General features: G+C 44.0%; 1 protein-coding gene across 2 annotated transcripts in view; it reads right to left on the reverse strand.

Moving 5' to 3' along the window:
* MARCHF1 (membrane associated ring-CH-type finger 1) overlaps positions 1 to 6,154 on the reverse strand; it is a 470,123-nt gene extending 463,969 nt beyond the window's left edge. Inside the window, exon 1 of one of the 2 annotated variants that reach the window (XM_074951094.1) lies at positions 5,964 to 6,154. The gene's annotated coding sequence lies outside the window, so the exon portion shown is untranslated. Of the gene's footprint in view, positions 1 to 5,737; positions 5,790 to 5,963 lie in introns of those variants that run through there. The other variant, XM_074951095.1, reaches the window with a different exon arrangement.
* Positions 6,155 to 6,561: the final 407 nt, after the last annotated feature.

The raw sequence follows: 6,561 nt of genomic DNA on the forward strand, positions 1-6,561 counted from the left end.
TTGCCCCTGTTTTCTCTTCCATTCTCCACACCCCATGAAGAACACAAACCAGAAACAGGAGTTAATGCCCCAATAATTTCAACACCGATTTCCTATCAGGAATCCAACATATCCCAAAAGGGATTATGTCACATGCAGCAACTACTTCCCCGATATGTTCCCCCGTCACATGGCATCAACACAGATGTCTCCCACAATATACTGGAGGAAGGAAGGTGTGTGCTGTAGAGCCACTGCTCCCTGCCAGCATTCTTCCTCTGACTTTGTCTTTTCCACTCATTCAGTACTGCTTTGTGCCCCATTACACCACCCAGGCAAAGGGAGTATTTAATTTGCACAGAGACAATGAATATGCTTGGGCTTCAAAATATACCTTCCTTAATATGGAAGTTAAATGTCATGTAGCTGCAGTTTGAGGACATTAGTCCTTTTCTGATTTAAAGAAATACATCCAGTTGCTAGGATATTATCCATATATGCTCCTTGATTGATAGGTATACTCAAAGTATTAAACAGTAAAAGGCCAAGATTTCCAAACTCCAGCACCTACAGTTAGACTTGTAAATTCATCTTTAGGGCCCTAAATAAAAGCTTTTGTTTTTCAGAGGTGCTGAGCACCCACAATTCTCATTGTTTGGGTCCCCAGGAATACAGCATGTTACTGCAAATAAATGGTTTCAGAGTAACAGCTGTGTTAGTCTGTATTCGCAAAAAGAAAAGGAGTACTTGTGGCACCTTAGAGACTAACCAATTTATCTGAGCATAAGCTTTCGTTCATGCATCCGATGAAGTGAGCTGTAGCTCACGAAAGCTCATGCTCAAATAAATTGGTTAGTCTCTAAGGTGCCACAAGTACTCCTTTTCTTTTTGCAAATAAATATTACACATCAATTTACAGGAATCCTCCTTGGCATTTGTGGTTAAATGAAGTCAACTTGAGGGCACGGACAGTGTGACAACAGCCTTTTAACCTAACTTCAGCAGAGAATCTAAAATATTCCCACTCTGACCTCCACACGCAGCCAGCCAATGGCATCAATTCACATATTTCTGGGGTGGAGGAAGTAAGAGGAGGGGGCAACTTTCAGCTCCTGCCCCTCCCTGCCAGGATGCCGGGTCTCCCTCAGCTGAGTAGTCTCCCCTCTCTTACCACAGGTGGCAGTGCACTGTAGAGTCATGTTTCTGATGGACTCCCCCTCACTTCGCTGTACGGGAACAGACTCCCCCATACTCCAGGTCACACCACCATTGGGCTCAAACATCCCTCAATCAGGACAGAGGCACGACCGGGCCAAATTTGAGTGACATTGCAACCCTATGCACCAGATCACAAGCCACTCACTTAAAATTTGGCCTGGCAGCCCCTTCTTCTGGCAAATTTCAATGGCATTGAGACCACGCAGCTAGGGCAACGCTCCAAACTGCTCCAGCAGCACTCCGACAGATTTAGCATAAGACCACTGGGTAAAGCAGTCTAATCACACCCTTCCCTCAGCTCTGAGGCCTGTGGAACTTTGAGCAAATGCAAAAAAACTTTGAGGGGGAGGGGGAGGGGGAGGGAAACCTGTTTGCTTCATGCAATTGGCACCACTGCTTTAGCCATCTTCTTTATACTTGCAGTAAATTTGTAGCTCCAAAATTGCATTTTAGTAACAGAGCTACAGTGGTATGGCTGGGATTTAGGGAAGTGTGTGCATGTTTTCTGCAGAGCCAAGCAATAATTAGGTTGATTACCCCTAATATGAATTATAACTCAATTCTTTCTTGAGACACTATTGTTTAGTTAAATTGACTACAGCCATTCTTTAACATGGGATGCTACAAATCAGATAGAAATTTCAAGCTACATCTGATTCCATGGAGCGAATATGCAGTAATGTTCGAGGTTTCCTCCCACACTAGGAAACAACAACTAAAAGAATGAATTAAAAAGTTTCACTTCGGTTGTGTATGCTAGCTACTCCATTTCAAAGAGTAACATTGAACAAAAAGCCCTTTCACCTCAGATTTAACTACCTCTAGAAACAACTGGGACTACCAGGTGATTTCTTGTGTTCTAAGGACATAATCATGTACATAGGAAGAGACCTTTGGATCAATGAAGCCTCTCTTTATGCTCCTTATTTCCATTGCACACATGCACCTGGATGCATGTGCACACACCCTTTATGAATATCTTCACGGATTCACAATGAGCTGTTGTTCGTTGGCCTGACCAGTTAGACAATATTTGTGACTCTTCCAGATTGTTTCCATGAGTCGAAAAAAAAATTATATGAGTCAGACATTTCTGATGCAACACTGTTGATTTACACAGGTGTACACAAAGTTCTGCTTCCCTGAAAACAGGAGGATCAAACACGACGCAGTTTCCTTGTTCAGAAATTGAAGCCCGCTTTCCAACCAGTCCTGTGCCCAAAGGAGCTCTGTCTCTGCTCCCTCCCACAATCATTCTACCAGTACCTCTCCAGCTTTCTCCTGGCTCCCTGGTTCCTTCCACAATCACTCAGATGCAACTAAATCAATGCCCCAGTCCCTGCATTTGCTATCAGCCTCCAGGAAATCCACTCAGGCCGCATGGGTCAGCTACTCAGGCCATGCCATGCTGGTCCATGCGCGGGATGGTAGCTTCTATTGTTTAATGGTAGTGGAAACAAAGGGCATTTAATTGCTCTCATTTAGCCTGAATTAAAGGTGGGTAGCATACTGATCAGCTTCAGCGAGGTCTGCAATTGCCCACAAATCAAAGACTTGCTGGGGCAGTCACCACCCTCCTCCATATCAGAGCATGAGCCCTAAGAGCTCCACAGATCCTCTGTAAATTACTGTAAAGTGAAGGGAAGATTCACTCTGGCAGTTCACCACTCTCCCCCACCATTCCACCTAAAGCTAGTCAAGAATCCTGCTCCCTCCAATGAAAATTTGAAGTGGGAATTTTTCCTGTGAAAACTGGGGGGAGGTATGTTTTTAGCTTAATTTTTGTTTTCATTTCTGGGTTGCAAAAAAAAAAAGTTGTTTTTTTAAATGAAGCCCCAACTATAGTTAATGAAATGTGAGCTTTTTTGGTGAAAAGTTTCATTTTCAACCAACCCCCAGTTTTTAAATGAAGAAACTTAAAAAAAAAAATTGTTGACCTGTTCCACTTCTAACCCTCCCTGTAGTTATTGATCTCTCCATCTCATTCCTTAGGAGACCAGATCCCCACAGATCTTCACCACTGTCCCGTAATCCCATCCCTCAAAAATCATCACAACCAGGCACTTCTCCCAACCAATGTTCTCCCTTCCCCATCTGCCTTTTCACTACTGTCCACTCCATCTCTCTGCCACCGCCTTTCTTGTCCATGTACATACATGCAAACAATAAACCTCACAACAGTCAAGTAGCATCAGCAGAAAGATGGGTTGTATGTGGAATGCATGCCCATGAATTGGGGAGATATCAACAGGACAAGATCCAGAAAGAATTCCAACCTGCCCACATGCCAACTACCAGAAGCTTCCTCCCATTCTTGGAGTACACCCAGTTCCTAAAACAACCTACTTAAACAGTGAATGTTCAAGGATCAACCTACAGTGTATTTATGGCCTTTATTGAAGAAGAAATCAAGGGGCATTTTTTCCCCCCTGAATGGACATCATCTGGTCTTTCCTCCTCTTCCACGGTTGAGCATGGCTGAGATTGCTAGCTTTGGACACACATTGTAAGATAAAATACACAGCATGACCTCATGATTCAAACTTCCTCATATCCTTATGTCAGGCTCCTTTTGTCTCAAGTATATTTGGTACTTTCATAGCATCCTGCGAACTAATCTTGCAGAACATACCAGTTAGGAGTGACCTGTAATTGTCATGCTACAGAAAGCCAGAATAGCTTAACACAGGAAGAGCTATAAGCTTCAACACTATTCAGCTCCCTCCTATTTGTAGATAAAAAACAAGAAGCTTCGCAGCCATAGATCTAGGTACATAGGCCAGTCAGAATTTTAGAAGAAAATTTTCCTCTCTTATTTTAGTTATCTGAAATGAGACATAGTTTTGGTGCAGCTTTAATCTGGAAACCCTAATTATAACCTGAACTCTAAGCAACAGCTAATTAGTTCTCCACTATTTAATGAGTACTATTCCATGGTTAACTTTAGCTGTTCAGTACTAAAAGTGAAGTTTTCTGCAAGATAAGCTCATTATCTTGTTCAACTACACTGGAGATGCTGCACTTAGATTCATGTAATTATCACAGGAATTAAGAAAGAAAGCTGAAATAATTATCAGGTTTCCAGAGAACAGTCTTTAGACCTAAAAGTTGGTCTTCACAGTAGCTTATTGCCCTCTCTCCCATTTGTAGGAGAAACTTCACCTTCCTCTTTGATGCTCTAAATTGCTCTTAAGATTGTTTGGATTTATTATTCAGTTGTTTCTCCTCTTTTCAGCTCACCAATGGTTGTAAGGTAACAGAGAACAAATGGGAAAAAGTGACCAAATGTATAGCTTGTGTTCTCTGAAAGCACAAATGTCAATATAAGAATAAGGGGGCATACAATAAGGGAGAAGGAGAAAATTCATTGGGATAACACAGGTTTCAATTCATATACGATGAGGAATCTACCATCTTGCTCAAGAGAGATCCAGAACTAAAATAGTCCAAATGATGATGATTTTGGAAAGGTGCATTGGCAGATCTGAGTGGGCAAATATGAATACCTGTCTTCACTACCGACAGCTGCTATAGCTTTCAGTCTCTCACTTTTGTAAGCACCAACTAATCAAACTCTCTCTCTCACTCACACACACACACAAGTTAGTATGAATACTGGAGACTTATGATTGTTGTTTCTCCCAAATTACCAGGCTCATTTTTGTTGCCAGAATACTACACTTATTCAGAAACTCCATAACATTCAAAAACCATCTATCACATTGTAAACAGAGGCATGTGAAATTGCCCCTTAATATAGTTATATAAAAAGTGTTTAAAATGACAGTGGGGAAAAGCCTTACCAAAAAAGCATATCTGAATACCTACATACAACTTAGCCAAATAGAATCTCTTCCCTCGTAACCGGTTTCTTCAATTTTTGGAAACCGAATTCGTGTGGGAGCAAAATACACATTTTCAAATGGGAAGTCAATGGGCTTGTAAAACAAAAATCAGAAACAAGAATTTTTATCAAAAGTGCAAACCCCAACAAACTTCAGGAGTAAGGAGACAAGACTAGTCAAAACAAACCAGTCACATGTGTGGTGGCAATTAACTAAGTACAGTGCAAACCTGTAATAGTCAAATGTTACAGTCAGGGAATTATTTGCACCCCACCCTCCCTTACCATTCACTAAAGCACCTAGAAGCTTGGGTCTGTGTGCGCGCGCTTTGAGGGGCTCTGCAAGATCAAGAAAATGAGCAGTAAGAATTAGAGGGGAGGCGAGAGGCTGGTTAAATCTGATCTCCCCACCGGCGGCTGCGACTTTCGGTGCAGCTGCGGAGTTCGCAGGGGCTGGGACTGTTTAAGCCACCCCACGTCCTATCAGCTTGGAAGCTTCCCAGGGACAACCAGGCAGCTGAGCCAGGTGCTGTACCCGTGGTTAGCCAGGTGCCCCGAGTCTCTACCAGTCACATTAACTGACCAGCATGGACCCAAGATAAGCGATCAGTAACTAAAACCAACCAACAAGCAGTGGAGAGTCCACGTCGCACAATGAAAGACCAGCTATCCAGAGCTAGCCCGCACAGGACACACCTCCCTCCACGCTGGGGCATAGCTGGGTTTGTCATCTCTCACTCGCACGCTTCCTGGGGATTCCCCACGCACAAGGGGGATCGGATCGGGCATTCGGGATCCAGCACTAAGCATCCGAGATCTTTCCCTGACACTGCACCTGAGCGCTGGTTACTTGCATCGTGCAGGGGTATGTGTATTCGCTTTCGCCTCCTGTGTTAATTGCACGCGTGTGGAAATCACTCACCAGCGCAGGGTTAAGTTTCTCAGTGAGCAGCCTGCTTAAGCGGCGCTGCTCACTGTATACCGGGGCGCTGGCATCTTCTCCCCATCTTTTTGCCAGCTGCTTGCCAGGCACTCTTCCAGACCTCGCCGATGAGCAGCCGAGTGCCAGGCAGCCCGGCTCTGCCTCTCTCCCTCCCCTCGTCGCGTCCCCCTCTCTGTGCCGGCTCTCACACTGCTCCCATGATGTCATCCAGTAGCAATCTGCCATGCTCAAAGGCTGGAATAATCCAGAGCAGAAGCAGAGAGAGCGGTAGCCTCCTGCTGTAAATGTCACACACAGGCAGTACACCTGGAGGCAACCAAGGTTGCCGAGACAGCAGCAGGGGGTAGATGTGGGCTGCAAAAAAACCCTAGGACTTAAATCACCTTTCTGTAAGCCACAAGACAGCACTCCTGCAAGGGGGCTGCAGTCACTGAGCTGGTGCCTGGCACATCCCAGAAAGATGTTGTAAACAAACAAAAAAATAGCTTCATAACCCCACACTATTACCAGTAGCAAAGTTTTCAATACTTACAGGTTGAAACTGAGTTTGGAAAAATGCTCATTGAAACAAACAGAA

The sequence above is a fragment of the Natator depressus genome, chromosome 4 (assembly GCF_965152275.1).
Source record: "Natator depressus isolate rNatDep1 chromosome 4, rNatDep2.hap1, whole genome shotgun sequence".
In the NCBI taxonomy this organism is placed as follows: domain Eukaryota; kingdom Metazoa; phylum Chordata; order Testudines; family Cheloniidae; genus Natator; species Natator depressus.